Source organism: Cervus elaphus, chromosome 31 (assembly GCF_910594005.1).
Source record: "Cervus elaphus chromosome 31, mCerEla1.1, whole genome shotgun sequence".
Taxonomy (NCBI): domain Eukaryota; kingdom Metazoa; phylum Chordata; class Mammalia; order Artiodactyla; family Cervidae; genus Cervus; species Cervus elaphus.
In genome coordinates, this window is record NC_057845.1 from 40,751,026 (window position 1) to 40,774,465 (window position 23,440).

Here is a 23,440-nt window from a genome sequence, read left to right on the forward strand (position 1 = left end):
ATTGTCCTAATGTAAAATCTTGATGCTAAACTTAGAATTTGAATTTATTTCCAACTCCGGGGCATTCCATAACCTATGCAGGACTGTACCCCTCTTCAGTAAGAAGTCACCAGAGAGGTCATCACCCCATTCCTACAAAGAGTTGAGAAAAACTGGAATAACTGAGTTCCTCTGCCAAGTTCATGATTAAATTTTCATTCCCTTCCTTGTTCTGTACCTGTCTGTCTTCAAGATTGAGGAGTGTTAAAGAAAAGTGAAAATTGAAATGGAGCAGGGCCCTGTGGTCCTCCCTTCTGCTATGTCCTCTGTGTGCCTTTTGGCTGTAGGAAAACTTTAATCAAACAATAAATTTAATTAAAAGAGTGAGAAAATGCGGAAACAAAGGAAAATGCTCAAATGAGACCAAATAATAATATTTAATAATTTAGTCATTAAACAAAAGTCAGGGACCTTAAGTTCCTCCTCAAGGGCTATAGATAATATATTCTGAACTGTATCCGTTGAGCTGCCTTATGGATATTTTGGGATTTCCCTGATGGCTCCACAGGTAAAGAATCCATAGGACATGACTGAGTGACTAAACTTTGCAGCAGAATTTAAATTAAAGAAACTTCAGTAGGGTGTTATCTGTGGTTTGTTTTTTGTTGTTTTGTTGATCTTGTCACCATTTGGGGCCCAAAAGACTACTTAGCATGTGGCCTAAACTTCAGAAGCATTTATAAAGCTATTCTGTTCTCATTCAGATAAAGAGAACTAACTCACTCATTGTTTTATTGTGGTTTGTTGTTTCTTTTTTTTTTTCTGTAGACTCTTGGTTGTATATTAGGACAAAAATAATATGTATTTACAAATTAAATAGATCAGAATTTGATTTTACATAATGTAAATGTCTAGAATGCTAACTATTTAGAAATATTTATTTTAGATGAATTAGTATGTGGATGATGAGCATATTTTAAATGGAAGTCTGATAAGCATATCAGCAAAAGATTTAAATTACAGTAACCGATTGTGACATCCTTAGTAAATGCCAAGAAACATAGCTTTTACAGCAAGTTCATGGAAATGCTCCGATTAAATATTCATGAGTTCTCTACTAAAAGAAAAGTCTCTTATGGTCTTGTTTGACAGAGAATGACCTTTGCTTCAATGAGTTCCCATCTTTGCTATAACTTAGTGTTCAGATACCCTGCTTAGATGAATAAAACATAGCATTTTGTCCTTTGTATTTAGTATATGTGATAATTAATAGAAAGGAAGACTTTGAAGCTTTAAAATGAAGTAAATGGGTTAAAAAAAGGCATTAAGAAATCTTTGAAGATCAATTTCTCAGCAGGAAATTTGTCAAAGCAATTAGGATCCACCCTGACTTGGGCAAACACAGTAGCATTCAATTGATGTGCTCTTTCACATAACTAAAGCATTTATAACTTTAGTGGTCTGTGCTAGTCATACAATCAGTCACCTGATGGTTCATATACATAGGAGTCAACGGCTCCGTTATGTGAAATAGAACTTTATGATGGTAATAAAGTCAGATATACTACATTTTTTAATATGAAAACAAAACAAATAAGAAAGCATAAGTTGGATAACTTTCAACCAGATATACTATAGATTCAATATAGATTCAATTTTGGTATTTGTGCCTCTCTTTTTAGTTTTTATCGCAAAGAGCCAGACACAACTGAGCAACTGAACTGAACTGAACTGAACTGAGAGGGAAGGTGCTATTATTTTCTACTGAGATATACTCAGAAAACAGTAGCAGTTAAGGTGAATGGGAGCCATGTTCTGAAATTTTGAAATTTCAGTCATGTCTGAAAATTTGCTAAAACAACCATCCATTCCACCACACCCTCTGAGCAAATAAGGTATCATCTGGTCCAAAAGAAAGTACTACATTAATTTTTGTGGCCATAGGACACCAACAATGTGTTTAATCAGTGGTTTACTTAATGGCCTGACCCAGAGGCAGGAATTTATTCTATGGTATTGAAAGATTATTTAGGACTTCAGTGAGTAGATATGTAGGGAATAAGGTATGGGCTCATTAATATTTTTATAATGATCTCTTTATGGAAAGACATGTGACACTTGATTTTAATGGAGACATTGACAATCACATGTCCCCAGAGAAGGAGTTGTTGCGAGAATTATATCTGTTTCCTGCCAAAGCTCTCTGACATATACTAGACACATCCAGAAACATTACAAAAAGGGCGTTACTCTTATTTGGTTAACATAAACTTGCAGAATTAAAACAAAAGGCCAAGTTCATGTTACTGAAATTGTTCATTGAAAATGCATGCCCTGAAAATTAGATTCTAGCATTTTAGCTAGAATGAAGTACCAGTGGGTGATATGAGAGTTTTAAATGTTTCCTGGCATGCAATTAACAGGACCTAGAAAATTCCAATAAAGTATATATGTTTGAATAAAAGTTTCAATGTCCTGGACTTACTTCTATATCAGCAGTCCCCAAAGTATTTCTACAGAGGATTACTCCTGTGACATACTTTTAATAAAGTGTTTCCTTGGTCAGTTGAGTTGAGGAAATGTGCATGCTATATGATATTCTTTGCTACTTACAAAACAGAATAATAACACATTCAAAGCTTTGATAATACCTTCAATAAGAAAACTTATTTGGCTTTTTTCCCCCATCTAGTGTTCCCAAAATAGTACTTAACTACACAAATCTTTTCCTGTTCAATATTTATTGAAATCTTAAACATATAATTTTCTGGAAAATTATTCCCAATGTAGCATTTACCAAAGATATTCAAATTTAATAAATATCCTTTGGGAACTACTTGCCACAAGTCTTTCATATATGAAGAAACATTTTGTTTTCTGCATGACTTTTTTAGCATGTGGCATATGAAAGGTTTTCCTGGATTTGTGATGTTGACTATTGCAAAATCTTATAAGATTTATTAATGAAATGGCTCTTTTATGATAATAGCAGTGTTTGTTCAATGTGCTCTTGGTCACGATAGTACGGTAGCCAGTAATCTTGAATGTTTGCAGTGAGTCAGGAGTTATTTTAAATGCTTTAAATGAAACTATATACTTAATCCTCCCAATAACCCTCAAGGTGGAAGTTATTATTTCTTCTTTTTAGAAGAAAAAACAGAAAACAGAGAAGTTAAATAAATTGCTCACATTCACATGACCAGTGAGTAACAGAGCTGGGATTCAAAACCAAGGAGCCTGACTCCAAAGTCCATGTGCACAATCCCAGCAATACATTGCCACTTATCCTCCCTCCATTCTTACTCATTTGTGTCCTTATGTTCCTAGTGGCTTCTAGGGTATCTCAGGGAAAAGGAAACCCAGTCTTGTTCCAGAAACTTAAGACGTTTGACAGTCTTTCTGAGGTTTTTATGCCAGAAATATGTCAGCAGTCAATACAAACTCTTGAGCTAGGGTCAACATAATAATGTTTCCAAAGATTAGACTAATATTATTTCCAAAAGTAGTTTCCTAGACATTCTGATATTTTATGAACATAGTGCCAGGAAAAGTTTTCCATTTTACATAATATGAAATAGGAGAAATATAGTGCCATCACCTCTTTTTTGATATTTACAGTAACTTTGTTTAATCTAACATTTCCCAAAGATATAATTAGAATTTGAAGATATTTTATCTCCTTCATGGAACACCCATCAGCATCTTACAGACCAGAGTTACAACGTCCTTAGTTTGGTAAATAGTGATTTATGACCAGTGATATGCTGGGACTTAAAAACTGAGTCTCCAGGGCAAGAATGACAGGAAATTTGATTTGCAGAAGTGAAAAGATAGGCACAATAGGTTCTGAAAAGCTGACAAAGTCTGACTTTAGAACACCATTGTTTCTTAATCTTGTCAAAATCTAGCATCACCTCTTACATTATCATAAAAATTGGCATCTCTTTACTTGGAGGCCATTATTTAAAAGGTCAAGAGGGATTTTTAAGGATTATATTCAGGTGTCTTATCTGATTACTTTATGTGGACAGTTTACTTAAGTGCTTGATAAGTCACATTTGGACTAAGTCACTATCAATATGGTTGTAATGCTATAGACTTTCTTCCAGAATTCCAACATTAGATGCATATCAAGATTGACTTTATCCTAATAATTCTATCTGTAGATTCTTAAATGTACTCCCCTCACAAAAAGGCATATGCAAGAGTCTATAAAAAGGACAGTAAGTACACACCTAAATGGGAACAAAATCCCCAAAGGGAATAACCATAAGGAAAGAAAAGAGGAAAGTCATTTAGACCAGGTTTATTTCAAAGGTTCACTATCTACAGATTTTTACTCCCTAGATTTCTGTGCCCTGGTGGAGTTCCCTCTAATTCCTTAAAAATACCACCTTATCGCAAAATGGCACATTTATATGGGTAAGAAGTTCGAAAATACTCTCATGAAAACATCTAAGACAACAGTACCACCCACAATTATACTACTATTAATAGCATTGAACCCACGCTCATTGCATTGAAGCTGTCAGGAAAGAAAAAGAAATTTGTCTACCTTCTTTTTATATTGTTCTGGGACTTGTGAATTAAATTGACAAAGGAGAAATTATCAACAGAAAAGATGGATTTTTATTCATGTATATACATAGTTCATAGAAAAACATGACTCAAGGAGACATTTAGAACTGGGGACTAATATCTTGACAGGGCAAGGGGACGGGAATAAAGAGCACTTATAGGAAAACAAATGACATTTAGAAAAGATAAATGGACCCTTACGAAAATAGATGGCAGATATATAGTTTTGTGACAATGTCTGTTTAGATGATTTCTTAGGGTGCTAACTTCTTTCTGGTGATAGGCATCAGTCCTCCCTGGTTGCAGAACTCATGAGGGAGGGGATTTATGACAGTTGAATTCTTCCAGGAGGCTTTGATTTTAAACAGAGAAGTAGAGTTTAGAAGTTTATGAAAGATACATCATAGGGTATATTCTCCAATGGACAAGACATGTATAAAGTGTAGAGGGCAGTGGTAGGGCTAAGTCGCTTCAGTCGTGTCTGACTCTTTGCGACCCTATGGACCATAGACTGCCAGGCTACTCTGTCTGAGGGATTCTCCAGGCAAGAATACTGGAGTGGGTTGCCATTTCCTCCTCCATAGGATCTTCCCAACCCAGGAACTGAACCTGCGTCTCTGGCATCTCCTGATTGGCAGGTGGATTCTTTATCACTAGCACAACCTAGCAGAACAGTCAAAATATGGGAAGATATAATTGAGATTAGGAAATTGATCTGAGCAAATTATACTCAGGTTTTCCTGAAGCACAGCTGCATGCAAGAAAACATTTCTGTGGGTATCTGGGAAACAAATCTCCAGCAAGCGGAGGTCATATTTCAGTGGATTTATGGTATGGGCTAATTTTTAGCCTGCCAGACCACTTTTCTTTGAAAACAGATTTGGCTTGCTTAAGAATCAGGCAAAATTAGGCAACTAACAGCTACAAAGATGTGCCAAAGATGGCCACAATAAAAGACAGAAATGGTATGGACCTAACAGAAGCAGAAGATATTAAGAGGTGGCAAGAATACACAGAGGAAGTATACAAAAAAGATCTGCATTACCCAGATAATCACGATGGTGTGACCACTCACCTAGAGCCAGACATCCTGGAATGTGAAGTCAAGTGGGCCATAGGAAACAACACTACAAACAAAACTAGTGGAGGTGATGGAATTCCAGTTGAGCTATTTCAAATCCTAAAAGATGATGCTGTGAAAGTGCTGCACTCAATATGTCAGCAAATTTGGAAAACTTAGCAGTGGCCAAAAGATTAGAAAAGGTCAGTTTTCATTCCAGTCCCAAAGAAAGGCAATGCCAAAGAATGCTCCAACTACTGCACAATTGCACTCATCTCACACACTAACAACGTAATGCTCAAAATTCTCCAAGCCAGGCTTCAACGGTACATGAACTGTGAACTTCCAGATGTTCAAGCTGGATTTAGAAAAGGCAGAGGAACCAGATGTCAAATTGACAACATCTGTTGGATCATTGTAAAAGCAAGAGAGTTCCAGAAAAAACATCTACTTCTGCTTTATTGACTATGCCAAAGCCTTTGACTATCTTCATTACCACAAACTGTGGAAAATTCTTCAAGAGATGGGAATACCAGACCACCTGACCTGCCTCTTGAGAAATCTGTATGCAGGTCAAGAAGCAACAGTTAGAACTGGACATGGAACAACAGACTGGTTCCAAATTAGGAAAGGAGTAAGTCAAGGCTGCAGATTGTCACCCTGCTTATTTAACTTATATGCAGAGTACATCATGTGAAATGCCGGGCTGGATGAAGCACAAGCTGGAATAAAGGCTGCCGGGAGAAAATATCAGTAACTTCAGATACGCAGATGACACCAGCCTTATGGCAGAAAGTGAGGAAGAACTAAAGAGCCTCTTTGATGAAAGTGAAAGAGAGTGGAAAAGTGGCTTAGAACTCAACATTCAGAAAACTAAGATCATGGCATCTGGTTCCATCACTTCATGGGAAATAGATGGGGAGACAGTGGAAACAGTGATAGACTTCATTTTGGGGGGCTCCAAAATCACTAACAGATGGTGACTGCAGCCATGAAATCAAAAGATGCTTGCCTTTGGAAGATAAGCTATGACCAACCTAGATAGCATATTAAAAAGCAGAGACATTACTTTACCAACAAAGATCCATCTAGTCAAAGCTATGGTTTTTTCAGTAGTCCTGTATGGATGTGAGAGTTGGACTATAAAGAAAACTGCCGGAGAATTGATGCTTTTGAATTGTGATGTTGGAGAAGACTCTTGAGAATCGCTTAGACAGCAAAGAGATCCAACCAATCCATCCTAAAGGAAATCAGTCCTGAATATTAATTGGAAGGACTGATGCTGAAGCTGAAAGTCCAGTACTTTGGCCACCTGATGTGAAAAACTGACTCAATTTGAAAAGACCCTGATGCTGGGAGAGATTGAGGGCAGGAGAAGAAGGGGAAAACAGAGGATGAGATGGCTGGATGGCATCACCGACTCAATGGACATGAATTTGAGGATGCTCTGGGAGTTGGTGGTGGACAGGGAAGCCTAGCATGCTGCAGTCCATGCAATGAGTTGGACACGTCTGAGTGACGCCTGAACCGAACAGCTACAAATACAAATCAAAGGACAAATGTATCAAATTAATAGATATATAGTTTAAAAAAAAAACAATTCCCATTATTGAAATTTGTCTTTTTCTAATTTATTTTTTAGTTGGAGCATGACTGCGTTACAATGTTGTGTTGGTTTCTGCTGTGTAACAGTGTGAATCAGCTATAATTATACATATAGTCCCTCCTTCTGGAGCCTGCCACACACTCCTTCCCCCATTCAGCCCCTCTAGGTCATCACCAGGCACAGAGCTGAGCTCCCTGTGCTAGACAGAAGGCTCCCACCAGCTATATGTTTTACACCTGCTAGTATATATATCTCAGTGCTACTCTCTCGGTTCACCCCACCTGTTCTTTCCTTCCTGCGCCCACAAGTCTCTTCTCTACATCTATGTTTTTATTCCTGCCATGCAGATAGGTTCATCAGTAGCATTTTTCTCAGTTCCATATATACACATTAATATGCAACATTTGTTTTTTATCCTTCTGACTTACTTTTCTGTATGACTGTCTTAAGTTCAACTATATCACTACAAATGACCCATTTTCTTTCCTTTTTAGGAATATTCCAAAAATATGAGTAGTACTCCAAAAATATGGAACGCTTCATGAATTTGCATGTTATCCTTGCAAAGGGACCATGCTAATCTTCTCTGTATCCTTCCAATTTTAGTGTGTGTACTGCTGGAGCAAGCACAAAATTGATCTCTTACATCAAAGTCAGAAAACCATGAAAACAATTATAATAAATGACATAATTCTAAAACTATTAAGGACAGAAGTACATATATCCAAGGTAACACTCAAAATACTTAAATATTTTACAGCCTAGGCATTATCCAGATTGAAGAGTGCTGGCTTTAAACCATTGCAAAGGCCATGATATTGTGTACCAACTAAAATACCATCATTACAATGTCAGATCTGTTTCCTTGTTTTCCTGTCACTTTACTTACAATAACCTAATACAACTTGAATATTCAGAAATTATGTGTTGGTAAATTCCAGTTTTACTTTTTAAAATTAATATTACATTCTATGCATTTTTCATGTATATTGTATGATTAATTATGTTAGTATTAAGAAAACAAATACTACTAGGTTGTATAAACTCACCTTGCAAATGTGTAGACAAAAATTTGTTTTATCTACATACTGCTTCCCCTAGAAATAGAATTTAGGGAAAAAAAACACAATTATTTAACACATCATGTTGCATTTTAAAGAAATTTAAAAATGTGGCTAAGATTTATATTATTGATAGTGAATTATACTACTTAGATCATTTTTAAGTTTTACAATCTTTACAATCCTGTTAACTTCTGTAATAAATACGGAGCAATGCCATTTGGCTTGTTTACAAAGTAGTCACAAATATCAGTGGGAAAAAGTGTAACATATGCACTAAATACTTTTGAAGCTACTGTGAGAACATGAAGTAGAAATTATGAGCTAGCAGCCAATAGGAGAAAACGCAAGCTTTTTTCTACATGCAGTCATGATTTGTAAACAACAATTACTAACTAGAGAAAAGGAGAGCAAACCACAGAGCTCAACCAGGTGTTATTTTATGTAAGTGATTTACTCTGCTATTTGATCAATGATAAGAACAAAATCACCCATATCCTCAGGAAGCCATGACTGTTTCAAGGCAGCTGTGATAACACCTGGACACTTGTCCTACGCAAAGACTCTCTCCATCAAGGAAGAATCAAGATTTATTCCTCTCGGCTTGAACCAGAAACAAGGCCAATAAATCTGTTGTTGCATTGCATTATTTCTGTAATGAGAGAACAAAGGCAGTTTTACAGCCCTGTTTATGGTGAATTGGTAGGGATATACCTGCATCCTCTTGACTCTGTATGGCAGGATCATCCCACATTCCCCCAAGTGGGCAGCAGCGTGACTGCTTTCTTCTGCCTTTCTTACTCTGTAAATGCACGCACACACACACACCCACACAGACACATACAAACTCACAGTCATGCAATTCATGTACACACACACACAGTCACATGCTCTCACACACTCATACACCCATGTGCGCACACACATACAGATTTACATGTACACACGCACATGCACACTGTTGGTAAGGAAGAAATTTTCTTCTTCCTTCTTCTGGCTGACTAAAATTCAAATTGACCTGAGAAAGACTGACAAGAAAAATCAAACAAACGTTTAATAAAATGTATTAATGAGAGAGGGGCTTCTCTGGTGGTTCAGCGATAAAGAATCTGCCTGCAATGCGGGAGACCCAGGTTCAATCCCTGGGTCAGGAAGATCCCATGAACTAGGAAATACTCCAGTATTCTTTCCTGGAGAATCCCATGGGCAGAGGAAAAACCCAGGAAATCTGAGTAACTCACCAAAAAAATGATTGAGACCTTCACCTTAAACACCATTGTCAGCTAAATATTCATACAAAAGCATATACTGGAGTAGTGATTTGGGACTCCAAAAGGAAAAAAAGGCAATTCACAGGAAAGCATTTGTTTGTTGTGCCATGCAGAGACAGTGGGGCACAAAGAGGATCTTGACAAGCCTGATAAGTTTGTCCCACCACATCTAGTCTGTATTCTTTTCAGGTATCTCTGGTGATATCTGTATTCAAAGAACAGAACCTTTACATAAATTCTTTAGACAGCTAAGAGGGACATGAAAAGAAAGGCTTCCTGAGTCGTTTCTTAAAAATAATCAGCCTCTTCCACTAATCATGAAGTTCTCCAGATCCATGCATGTTGCTGGCTCAGTAATAATTCACTGTGTTTTATCATGTCTTCTTTATCCATTCATCTGGTGATGGACATTGGGTGATTTCCATAACTTGGGTTGTTTTCTTTATTGTAAATAATGCTGCTATAAAGATTGTGTGTGTGTATTTTCAACTTAGTGTTTTCCTGTTGTTTTTTTTTTTTTTTTTTTTTCAGAAATATACCCATGAGTGGAATTGCTGGATCATATGGTAGGCTTTCCAGGTGGTGCTAGTGGTAAAGAACCTGCCTGCCAATGCAGGAGATATAAGAGACATGGGTTCGATCCCTAGGTCAGGAAGATCCCCTGGAGGAGGGCATGGCAACCCACTCCAGTATTCTTGGGTGGAGAATCCCATGGAAGGAGGAGCCTGATGGACTACAGTCCATAGGGTCGTAGAGGTGGACACAATGGAAGCAACTTAGCATACACACATGCACTCATGACAGTTCTGTCTTCAATTGTCTGAGAAACCTCCACACTGTTTTTCATAGTGACCACACCAATTTACATTCCCCTAACAGTGTATAGGAATTTGCTTTTCTGCACATCCTTGCCATTATTTATTTGTATTTTCTTGGATGTTAGCCATTCTGACATGTATAAGGTGGTGTCTCACTGTGGTTTTGATTTGCATTTCTCTAATAATTAGTGATGTTGAGCATCTTTTCACATGCCTTTTACCTATCTATACATCTTCTTTCTAGAGAAGGGAATGGCTACCCACTCCAGTTCTTGCCTGGAGAATTCCATGGACAGAGGAGCCTAACAGACTATAGTCCATGGGGTCACAAAGAGTCGGATATGTCTTCTCTGGAACAACATCTATTCAGGTTTTCTGTGTTCAGTCACTCAGTCTTGTCTGACTCTGCAACCCCATGGACCATAGCCCACCAGGCTCCTCTGTCCATGGGATTTTCTCTGGCAAGAATACTGGAGTGGGTTGACATTTCCTCCTCCAGGGATCAAAACTGCATCTCCTGCATTGCAGGCAGCTTCTTTAATGGTGAGCCACTGGGGACGCCTATTCACGTCTGTGTGTGTGTGTTAAGTAGCTCCAGTTGTGTCCAGCTCTTTGCAGCCATATGGACTGTGGGCTCCTCTGTCCATAAGATCCTCCAGGCAAGAATACTGAGTGGGTTGCCATGCCCTCATCCGAGGGATCTTCCTGACCCAGGGATTGCATTTCTTATGTCTCCTGCTTTGGCAGATGGGTTCTTTGCCACTAGCGCCACCTGGGAAGCCCTCTTCAGGTCTACTACCTATTCTTTAATCAGATTGTTTTTTTGATATTAAAATATAGGAGCTGTTTATGTATTTTGGATATTAAGTCCTTATCAGTGGTATTATTTGCAAATATTTTCTCCTATTTAATGGGTTATCTTTTCCTTTTGTCAATGATTTCCTTTGCTTGAAAATCTGTTAAGTTAAATTAGATCCCATTTGTTTATTTTTCCTTTTATTTCTTTTGCCTTAGAAGACAGATCAGAACAATATTGCTGCAATTTATGTCAAAAAGTGTTCTTCTTATGTTCTTTTCTGGGATTGTTATTGTTTCGGGTCTTACATTTAGGTCTTTAATCTATTATAAGTTTATTTCTATATATAGGGTGAGGAAATATTCTAATCTCATTCTTTTACTTGTAGCTGTCCAACTTTCCCAGCACCACTTACTGAAGAGACTCTCTACTTCATTGTATATTCTTGGCTCCTTTGTCATAGATTAATTGACCACAGGCACATAGATTTATTTCTGAGCTCTCTAGTGGGATGATCAGACAGAGTAAAATAAATATTCTTTGTTATCACTTACATGTGGAAAAAAAAAAAGAATACAAATGAATGAATGTGTATAACTGTAGATCAAATAAAAAAGGAAAGCACAGCCTAAAAGTTGAGGTTATGTTTTGTTTGGCAGACACTCTTAGGACCTCGAGCCCAGGAAAAAGCATCTCAAATAACGTTGAGACTGCTCAGAAGAGGACTGGGGAAAGCCAAGATATATGGGAGTTTTTGCAACTAAATCAGGTAGTCAGAGCATTAAAAGACTACTGTTAGTGAAAGAAAACCAGGTTTCTAAAGGAATTTAGCACTTTTCTATGTATGGAAAGATGCAAGAGTCTGGACTCGCTGAAACCACTCCTTTGACATGCACCTCAGCTATCGGGGCCAGTATCCTGAGTTTTCCAGGCACACAGCTGGGATGGCTGCAGCAGCTGACTGCTAGATGGGCTTGGCAGTGGGCAGCCCGCAGCCCATTTGTCTCCATCCTGAGTTCCCTCAGGGCTCACCTTCTGGGCAGCTTTAATGTAATGACTTGATGGCTGCAGCATCCTTTGTTTCCTGATATGGCAGGCAACATTTTAGTCATGATAAAAAAACAGAAACTGACTCACGGATACAGAGAACAAACTGGTGGTTCCCAGTGGGGAGAGGGAATTGGGATGAAGGACAACATAAGCATATGGGATTAAGAGATTAAAACTACCATGTATACAATTAATAGGCAGCAAGGGTATGTTGTATAGTAGAGGGAAATATAGCCATTATTTCATAATAACATTAAATGAAGTACAATCTATAAAAATATTGAAACTAAAATATTAGTCTTTTTAGGTCTTCTGCCCATTCTTTAATCAGGTTGCTTGGTTTTAAATAAACTATACTTCTATTAAAAAATTAATAACCAACCTAAATTAATTCCTAAGCCAAAGAAATACATTTAGGTTTGCAAATTTTGCTTCTCTACAGAAAATATATGCTTATATAAAATTATGAATATAACTTTCACTTCCAAAAAATAATAGAGAATAAAAAATCAAAAACAGCTTTTTTAACATTGCACAGCTAGATTATATAGAACTTAACATTACAACCTATAAAAATCTATGGGATCCAGCAGACTTTTACTGATCAAAAGATGTTAAACTGTGGTGAGGAAAATTTAGAGCTTAGTTCAGAAGTTAGAACAGGTATTGGAATGATGAAAATGGGGTTAGAATTAGTGAAAAGGCAGTTGATACTGGGAGTACTCAAAATCAGTAGTCAAATAACTCAGAATATTTTGGGCTTTGTTTTATTCCTCAATCCATATACATTTTTCAGTTGAGATGGTGAAATAATGGGCTTCCCAGGTGGTTCAGTGGGTAAGAATCTGCCTTAAATGCAGGAGACATGGGTTTGACCCCTGAGTTGGGAAGATTCCCTGGAGGAGATGGCATGGCAGCCTAGGGGAATTGGCAAACGACTCCAGTGTTCTTGCCTGGAGAATCCCATGATCAGAGGAGACTGGCAAGCTACAGTCCATGGGGTCCCAAAGAGTTGGAAATGACTGAATGACTGAGCACATTATTCTTCTTCTATGTTATTATTATCTTCTTACATTAATCCTACTCTTATAGAATGATGGTTAAATACATGGAGTATGTAAATTAATTAGATAGTGTTCGCATGGTACCGTAAGGGATATATAGAACAAAGCCTCAGAGGCCAGGGCAATTGTCTGATAAGCCTTGAAATGAGATTTAAACAAGTTCTGAATGAAGGAGATATTTACATGCAAAGTGTCTCATGTCTGTGTGGCACTGTACCAGGTCCTATGGGACCTTTAGATCTTGAGATGTGACACAGTGACGCGGTCCCTAAGGGACAGTCTGGGGTCTGCTTCCTACCTCTTCTGTAACCTGTTGTTTCCAGCTGTTTCCAGTCTGATCCTCATTTCTCAACTTGAAAATGAGAATAGTGGTACTTACAAAGTTTCAGTATTTTGAAGGTGGTTTAATGTATGTGAAAAGCATGGGAAGTTGAAAAGTGAGCTACAATATATTATTATTTATTCTGTAAAGAGGACTTGCAAGAGCTTACGATAGAGGCAGACAATTGCTAGTGTCAGGTGGAATAGACAATAAATGTTTTAGGAATTCAGACATCAAAATCAATTCCGTTTGCAGTGATCAAAGAAGTCTTAAACAAGCCTGGGTTCTGTCTTAAGGGAAAAAAGGGTAATCGCGGCTATTTTATCTTATGAATAGAAGTCCTTATATGTGAATCTCTTTTCTAAAATTCCCAAGTTTATCCATGGGTTGTTTCACAACCAAAATGTGACTGAAATTTTCTGGTTTGTTTAAGAACCTTAGGGGTCCAACAGCATAGAAAAGAATCTTTTCTTTTTCCTTCTTGGAACATCTAATAAGCAAATCCATAATACTTTTGAGACTAATTTTCACAAAACTTCTTCATTTAAAATACTTTTGAAGCCAGCGGTTTTTTCAGCTAGCTTTGTCTGCAATTTTGTATCATCACATAAATTCAAGGATGACAGAAATATATAGCAAGACTAAAATTTGATGACTCTTCCATAAGCTACATGTGTTACTTCATAGTCATACCTTATAAATATATTCATATTTAGCTTCAACTTTTTGAATTTATTAAAATTTTGAATTATATTTTTGAAAACATCTTCAGAGTATCACATAAGCTAAGACTGAGATTATTTAGACTCTTTGAGATCATATTCTTTTTAAATCAGCTTTTTAAAATTATGGGTAATATAATAATTTATCAATGTAATTTAAAAATCAGAAACTATTGGACAATTATTAGGTTTATTTCTGTTTTGCTCTTGTTAACTTCTAGTTTTCTAGGTGAGCATGGTAAACAACTATTAGTAATTTAATGCTGTTACAGTTGATATATAATGTGTGTGTGAGTATGTATGTGTTTTTAGAGAACCCACAGTTCAGTTTTATCCAGATCAAAGAAAAGAGAAAGTTTTGATCACACTGGAAGAAACTCAGCTAGAGGTTTGGAGTCAGTACTAAAATAACAGGTGCAGTGAGGACAGTATCCTCCGAATACAGTTGATTCACTGCTACATTTGTCTATTTGTCTAATATTAACAATTATAAACAGAGTAGCAAAGTAGTATTTGGAAAAGCCCTCTCAGTGTTACAGTGTCAGGCGTAACATCTCACGTGTCTTCTCGCCACTGGTTCTCTTTGCCTTCCTGGGCTGCTGCTTCTTCAGTAAAGTCATTTCTGATATTGAAAGGCTTGAGAATCTCCTCTTGATCATGCTGGCCACAGTCTTACATGTATAATATCGAGCAAATCTTTCATGTTTAAATAGTCTGCAGTCGTAGTAAGTTTAAAAAATGTTCCTTGGGAAACTTTCAGGTATTCTGTGTCCCAGACAGGGTTATCATCTGTTTGCTTTTCTTTGTTCTCATCACCCTCAGGAGGAGGGTCATCCCTGTGGTGTTTATACCACTGAATGACATTTTTACATTTTTTTAAAAGAATATTGCTGAATTAAGATTTGGAGAGGAGCTGGCTGCCATCTCATTCATGATCAATTACAAATCTTCCAAAATAGTCTTGATAGATACATAACTTATCAATAGTTATACAATAGTTTCCTGGGTTGGAGAGATCCCCTGGAGGAGGACATGGCAACCTACTTCAGTATTCTTGTTCGGGTAATCCTATGGACAGAGGATCCTGGCAGATGACAGGTCAGGGGGTCGGGAAGAGTCAGCCATGACTTAGCGACTAAACAGCCACAGCAACATACAATAGTTAACAGTTTAGTTACATAGTTTGTGGGCATTTACTATTTTAGAAATATTTTGAATCACACCATGCATATCATTTTGCATAGTGCTTTTGTCACTTTAAATATTACACTTATTTCCCCATGCCTGTATGTCTACATCATTTTTAAACAGCTTGATTGAAATCTATTGTATGGATTTCTTTTAAGAGTCTGAACTTTTTTAAGTGTAGCAGTAAAATGTGAAAGTAAAACTTTATTCATTATATTATTTTAAAATTTATATTTTTGCAAGCTTTTTCACTTAGCTGCTTTCCACAATATATGTTAAAATGATTGTAATCATTTACTGTAGATGACTTTCCTGGTAATCTTAATAGAATTTTTTTCTTATATGATAATATTTAAGTTGGCTGACTTTTTCCTATCCTGGAACATGATGCAGAATTTTTGATGAATTGACTGAGGCCCAGAAGTTACAAATCATATTCAAATATAAGTAGGATGTTATATTTTAAATCTCTTTATTTTACAGTTTAGTTTTTTTACAGTTTAAATGAGACTACTTTTGCCTAGAATTATTACTAAAAACCAATTCTTAATTTTAATATAGTGAAAGATTATGAATTGGGAGATTATGTGAAGTTAAGATGAGAACAGCTTCCCTTATAGCTAAGTCAGTAAAGAATCTGCCTGCAATGCAAGAGACCTGAGTTTGATCCCTGGGTCAGGAAGATTCTCTAGAGAAGAAAATGGTAACCCACTCCAGTATTCTTGCCTAGAGAATTCCATGGACAGAAATTCCTGGAGGGATACAGTCCATGGGGTCACAAGAGCCGGACACTCCTTAGCAACTAAACCACCAAGATGAGATGTGACAAATTATTGATATTTCTCTAGGGCCAGGTGAACTTTCTGATACTGGGGGGATAGAATATGTTAACTTCCTAAAAAATAATGATACAACATATATATTTTTAGTGATACTTTACAAGTAACAATGAGGTCAACAGAATCTCAGAGTGGTCTAATTTGAGGATATTTTTTACCTTTATATTTCAAATAAACTGCATTTTAGAGCATCTGTTATATAAACAGTTTCCTAAATGCTTCTGAAATGATATAGTAGTTAAAAGAGGTATATGGTGTTAATTACTGAAAACAGCAGCCTCACAATATACTTAACAGTGAGCACATTAAATTAGTCAGTCACAAGGCTAATAAAACAGAAATTAAAAAAGCCAGGTTATGCAGAAAATAAATTTAAAGATGATGCTTCTGATTTTATTCTGTATATTTAAGAGCTGATAGTGCTGTGTTTTTTGACTCATTATTAATAGTGATGCTTCATCGTGGCCTCCACAGGTAGTGAAAGTTTTTTGGGCCAATATTTCCACATATTTTTCACTAACATATTGCTAAGCCACCTGCCCACTTCATATTGGCATGGCAGGAAGAAGTAGAAGGACTGTGCAAGCTTTGTGTTGAACGATGTTGCTTTTTTCCCTGGGAAAAATTGAAATTCAATGCTAAATACTTTTTTAAAAATAGACAAATTAATTCTGAGAAAAAACTAGAAAAAAAATTAGTCCTATATCACCTGTAACTTAAGGTGAGAACAATCAGAAAGAGGAAGATCCCATTCTTTTCTAAGAGAAAAGAGAACCCTGACATTGTATATTAAATAAGGAAAATCTATAGGATCAGAGTATCCAAAATAGTTTTCAAAGGGTCAGATCAAATAGTTTTTGAAAGTAATATATCGGATGAGTTAGGTATTAAATAGATGACTTTTTTATTAATCTATTTTTTTTTATTGAAGGACAATTGCTTTACAGAATTTTATTTTCTGTCAAACCTCAACATGAATTAGCCATAGGTACACATATAACCCCTCCCTTTTGAAAATCCCTCCCATCTTCCGCCCCATCCCACCCCTCTAAATTGATCCAGAGGCCCTATTTGAGTTTCCTGAGGCATACAGCAAATTCCCATTGGTGTCTATTTTACATATGGTAATGTAAGTTTCCATGTTACTCTTTCCATGTGTCTCATCCTCTCCTCCCCTCTCCCCATGTCCATAAGTCTATTCTCTATGTCTTTTTCTCCATTGCTGCCCTGTGAATAAATTATTCAATAACATTTTTCTAGATTCTGTATATATGTGTTAGAGTACAATATTTATCTTTCTCTTTCTGACTTACTTCACTCTGTATAAGGTTCTAGGTTCTAGATTCATCCCTAGGTTCTAGGTTCATCCACATCATTAGAACATATAAAAAGATGTTCTTTTTTATGGCTGAGTAATATTCCATTGTGTATATGTACCACAACTTTTTTATCCATTTATCTGTCGATGGGCATCTGGGTTGCTTCCGTGTTCTAGCTATTGTAAATAGTGCTCATGGTACTTGCACAAAAAAATTAATATAGACCAATGGAACAAGATATAAAGCCCAGAAAAAAACCCATGCACCTTTGGGTACCTTATTTTTGATAAAGGAGGCAAGAATATACAATGGGGCAGAGACAGCCTCTTCAAAAATTGGTGCTGGGAAAACTGGATAGCTATGTGTAAAAGAATGAAATTAGAACACTTCCTAACACCATACACAAAGGTAAACTCAAAATGGATTAAAGACCTAAATGTAAGACCAGAAACTATAAAACTCTTAGAGGAAAACATAGGCAGAACACCGATGACATAAATCAAAGCAAGATCCTCTATGACTCACCTCCTAGAGTAACAGAAATAAAAACAAAAGTAAACAAGTGGAACCTGATTAAGCTTAAAAGCTTTTGCACAGCAAAGGAAACTATAAGCAAAGTGAAAAGACAACCCTCAGAATGGGAGAAAATAGTAGCAAATGAAACAACTGACAAAGGATTAATTTTCAAAATATAAATAGATGACTTTTTATCACTGTTTTAGAAACATATTTTTTTTTAGAAACATATTTTTAAAAAGCTTATCCACTTTCTCTACTGACTCAAATGCATTAAGGTCTTCACAGATTAAACAATTGAACTGTTTGTTTCCTATTGTTGCACTGCAACAAATTGTCACAAACTTATTGTCTCAAAAACAACCTGTATTTATCATAACACAGTTCTGTATGTCAGAAATCCAACATAAGTCTTAGGGCTGAAGTGAAGGTGTCAGGAGGACTGGTTCTTTCTGTAGGCTCCAGGAAGGATGCCCTCCTTCCTTCTTCCAACTTCTGCATTCCTTGACTCAGAGCCTTCTCTTGTGTAGGTGTCTTCTCCTATCTCTTTTTTATGAGTGTACCTGTGATTATATTAGGCCTACCTGGATAATCCAGAGTAATCTCATCTAAGAATCCTTAATTTAATCAAAACTGCAAAGTTTCTTCACCAGATAAGAATGTTCACAGGTTCTGGGGATTACAATGTAGAAATATATGGATGCCATAATTTATCACATCACAGATAGCACATGATTGAACATACCACAGTTTTATTCTCAGGTGTAGAAAAGAGAAAAAGGCTAGAAAGAAAATAAAGCACAAGTTCTGCTGTATGTAAGCATCATCTGTAAATTTCAAGTTCATAATCAGGTTTTGACTACACAGGGAAGTAGATAACAATAAATATTACCACTGATTAAAGGGAAAATCACGTGAAAAGAGAAGCACATGTAACAGGTATCATTAGGATAGATTATGCTATCTAAAGCACAGTATATTTAATAAACATTTTCAAAACAAGATAAAGATCAGAAATATTTTGAAGCATGTTATCAGGTTTCAAAAATGTCAGTTATGCTATCACATTTACAAAATTTCACAAGTAAGAATAGTGTATTCAGTATATTCTTCTGCACATACTCAAAAGAAACACTATTACATACTTGTGCTCTGTAGATATACCCACTGGCTCATTAGCAAAGAAAAGAGGAAAATCATATAGTCTTAAAAGTCTGTTCTGAGCTCTACTTTCTAATCTGTATTATTAATTATTATATTGTTGTTCTGAATTCACATTTCATCCTGTTGTTGATAATAATTCTAGAAAGAGGCACAGGGAAGCACAGAAAGGAGAGCATAAAGCAGACAAACTGAGAAGTGCTAAAGTAAAGAAGAAATTAAAGAAGTAAGAAAGTAAAGAAGAATGGAAAGAAGAGAAAGAAGGAATAGGAAAAAGAGGTTGATAGATAAGCAAAGGGAAAGAGTGAGTTCTATTTGTACTAAATGTCAGCACTAGCATTAGGACCGAGGTGGAAGTTATAGAAAGCAAACAATGACTCCAGATGAGAACTTTTTATCAATTAAAGATTTTTAAAAGACAATGGATAGCTTTGTGAAGTAGGGAACTCCTTATATAGTACTTTGTGAGGCTCTATACTCTTTATGTAGTACTTTGGGAAGTACTCTGCTCTTTATATACTCTTTGTGAACTACTACACTGCTAAAGCAAGAAGTGGATACTCAGCTATCAGAAATACATTGAAGCGTTTTCTGCATTGGTGATAAAAGGTATTAAATTGCTTATAAGATCTGTTCCTATATTGGGATTCTATTATTTAACATTCACTATTAAGATTTTCACTGTCACAAACACATGTGCATAGGAGTGTTCCCCGCCCCAATCTCTCTTTTTCATCTAAACACACACACACACTCATGCAGGTAAGCGTATCCCAATAAATAAGCCTTCATTTACCCAGTATGCTCAATAGATGACTGAGAATTAGCGACTGTTTGATCTTTAGGAAAACACCCCATGACCCATGGTGTAAATCTTGATTACATGCTAAAAATAAGACATATTTGTGATAATCCACAATGTAATTTGATTGAGGGCAGGAGGAGAAGGGGGTAAAAGAGGATGAGATGTTTGGATGGCATCACTGACTTAATGAACATGAATTTGTGACAACTCAGGGAGATAAAGAAGGATTTGGAAGCCTGATGTGCTGCAGTCCATGGGGTCACAAAGAGTTGGACACGACTAACTGACCAACAACAGTATGATTCTGAACAGTAGTATTAGCGTTTGATATTTTAAAATTTCAAGAAATAATCAACTCGAAGACAACAAGGATACTTGTAACAGTGCCTCATTTCTACTAGTTTTGAGCAGGTATTTACAATACTGAATAGAATTAATTTTAAGAGAAAGTATAGCAAAAATGTTAAATTTTCCACTTCTTTCTTGCCATTCTGCATTAATGTCAAAATTGGCCTTCTCATTATATCATTAAACAATTGCTCACTTCTCTGAGCCTCAATGTCATCATCTTATGGAAGCAATTTCTTCCCCATAGATTTATGACAATGTAATAAGATAACATACATAATATAAACATTTAATAAAAATTGATTAACTCAATTAAGAGCAAAATACTTAACTAGAATAATTCAGTTTCTTTAGGTATCTCCATATAAGCATAAGAAACTTTTCTAAGTGTGAGTAAGATCTCTTTTGTTAGAACTAACTCACTTCGTACTTTTATTTTCACTTTTTGCTACGTAGTTTTTGGTAAACTGCTTGAGATTCAAAAAATGTAGTAATAAAAGGTTTTGTATGAAAACCATTTTCAAGAATGTGGTAATCTATTCATCAGTCATTTATGTTGAAGGTCAAAGCTAAGATTTTTGAAGACTCAAGAAAGGATGTATATCAGAAACATGATTCTGCTGAAGGCTATACTGAATAGGTAATTGTTACTCAGGAAACATCGCTTGAGTCTTCACATCTTTCAGTTAGCCTCTGATCTGACAGACTCCAGGAGATATTATTTCCTTGACTATTTCTTTCCTTCTCTAACTTTTTAGAATCAGAAGTAAAGATCAATAGCTGCCCTTTTGTGTCCTAAAATCAGTTTTTCTCATGTGGAGGAATAAACGTATTTTCTGCTTTGTATTAGTTGGTACTGCAGAATTTTCACAATATGCCAATTCAGATGCTATGTAAACTTGACTTATTAAGACAAATTCATTAGATATATTCAAAGCAAATGCTTTAGGTTTCATGTATTGAAACCTTATTTAAAATGAAATTATGTGTAATGTTGTTCTTCTCTGAAAGCATAAAATGCAGCATTTGAGGTATATTGACCTATAAATTCTTTTCTACATGCTCTGCTTTCAAACTCATTAAGTGTTTAAAATGTACGATTAGTAATATTGATAGAACTTTTTTCAAAAGCGCTATGGTAATAATAGTATGACACAAAATCCAAGTTATATAAAGCAATTTTCTCTCTAAAATAATTTTAACAAAATCAAAATTTATGCATAGAATGTTTGTACATAAAATGTCAGAATTCTGACAAAACAATATTTTAAACCTCAACATCCAACATTAGAGGAATGACTTGATAAAGTAGCAACACAATTGAATATTAGACATTAAAGTAAAAATTATGGAAACTATTTTAAAATTTACAGTAGGATTTAGAATATTGGTTTAAAATAGAATTATCTAGTATTATGTATATTTAGCAACTGTTTGAAACATAGATGTTTACATATGAAAGGGATGTGCAAAAGTGAAGAGATTTTAGATTTTATATAGATCGTAGACCTTGAAGTCCATTTATAAGTGAAGAATCAATGTAGTTAGAGAAAAGATTCTCTTAATTTTCTATTTTATAAAAGTATAGAAGAGGATTCATATAATTTAGGTGATGTTGTCTGTACAATTAAATAACCATTGAAGAGCTGGAAATAGGAAAGATGGTACCTATATTTTAACCAATAGTCATTCTAAAATGCTGTTGGCATAATTGAATTTCTTATAGGTTTTGTAAGGATTGTATCATTTGAACTTGAGTGTTAAATAACTATAAGACAAAATATAATACACTGGTAATACTGCTTTGTGATATTGTACATTAAACTGAAAATTAACCATAACATTGTATACATGAAAAGAACATTTTCAAAACTAGTAATGAATTGATATACTTTTATATACTTTAGTCAACTTCTATTTGTATTATTCACATTAAAGTTTTAGTTTTTCCATAAAGCACCATTTAATCCATTATTATACTATAATTCCAAGAACATTAATGCATTTTTCAGCAGGAATTAATACCATTAATTGACTAATGGTAGTTTATTAGTAGTGAATATGATGCAATATACATAGTGAATTGTCAGAACATTTTCTTATTTACCATTTTATATATTTCTATTTTAGCTTATGGCACAAACTCTTCTATTTCTTAGCAATTTCTATAATTATCACTCATTTTAAGAAAATATCTTTGTACAGCAATAATACTGTCATTAAGCAGCTGGAAAGAGTTTCAAATATAGTTTCTAAAGCACTTAATTCCTTATGAGAACCAAACTTGTCATTCTCACAAATTTAAGAAAGTAGTTTATCCTTAAGATACAAAGACAACTTTGGAAAGTAAATTACCACATTTAATACTTGAGTCTCTCTTAGAAACTAAAAAAAATTTCATCTTGATCATAGAGAATCAGTTTCTTCAAATCCTATTTTCAACTGCATTTAGTACATGTGAATGGATTTTTGAAAATGAACTGGAAAGATACATGAGTTCATAATCATACTAATTCAAGTTTACTCGTATAGGGTTTTTACTTAGCTTCATTGGTCTGGAAATTTCTGAAAATGAACTGGAAAGATACATGAGTTCATAATCATATTTCTAATTCAGGTTTACTAGGATAAGGTTTTTACTTACCTTCATTGGTCTGACATCTGTATCCCTATTTTCCCATAGGGAAAAAAAACCCTAGTTCTCAATAACACCAATGTAATTACTCATTTGATTTATCTCTTAATACACACACACACATTCAGCATTACAATACCAGTAATACCACTTGCAATATCATTACTAAAACAGTACAATAATTTTTTCAGTTTTTTTTTTTTTTCATACTTAGAATATGTCCCATTGGGATGTAGGTTAAGTAACTGTCATTTAATGTCATTTTAAGTAGTTCCTTTCAGAGGCTATGCTTTCAACTCAAT

At 35.4% G+C, this 23,440-nt stretch overlaps 1 protein-coding gene and 1 non-coding gene across 2 annotated transcripts in view; one reads left to right on the plus strand and one right to left on the minus strand.

The window, feature by feature from the left end:
* The window catches only part of EPHA6 (EPH receptor A6), a 924,354-nt gene that overhangs the window by 536,660 nt on the left and 364,254 nt on the right, over positions 1-23,440 (plus strand). The gene's annotated exons all lie outside the window — the stretch shown is intronic.
* Positions 7,747-7,853, minus strand: LOC122687647. Its single transcript, XR_006339212.1, has one exon. It is a non-coding gene; the product is annotated as a U6 spliceosomal RNA (small nuclear RNA).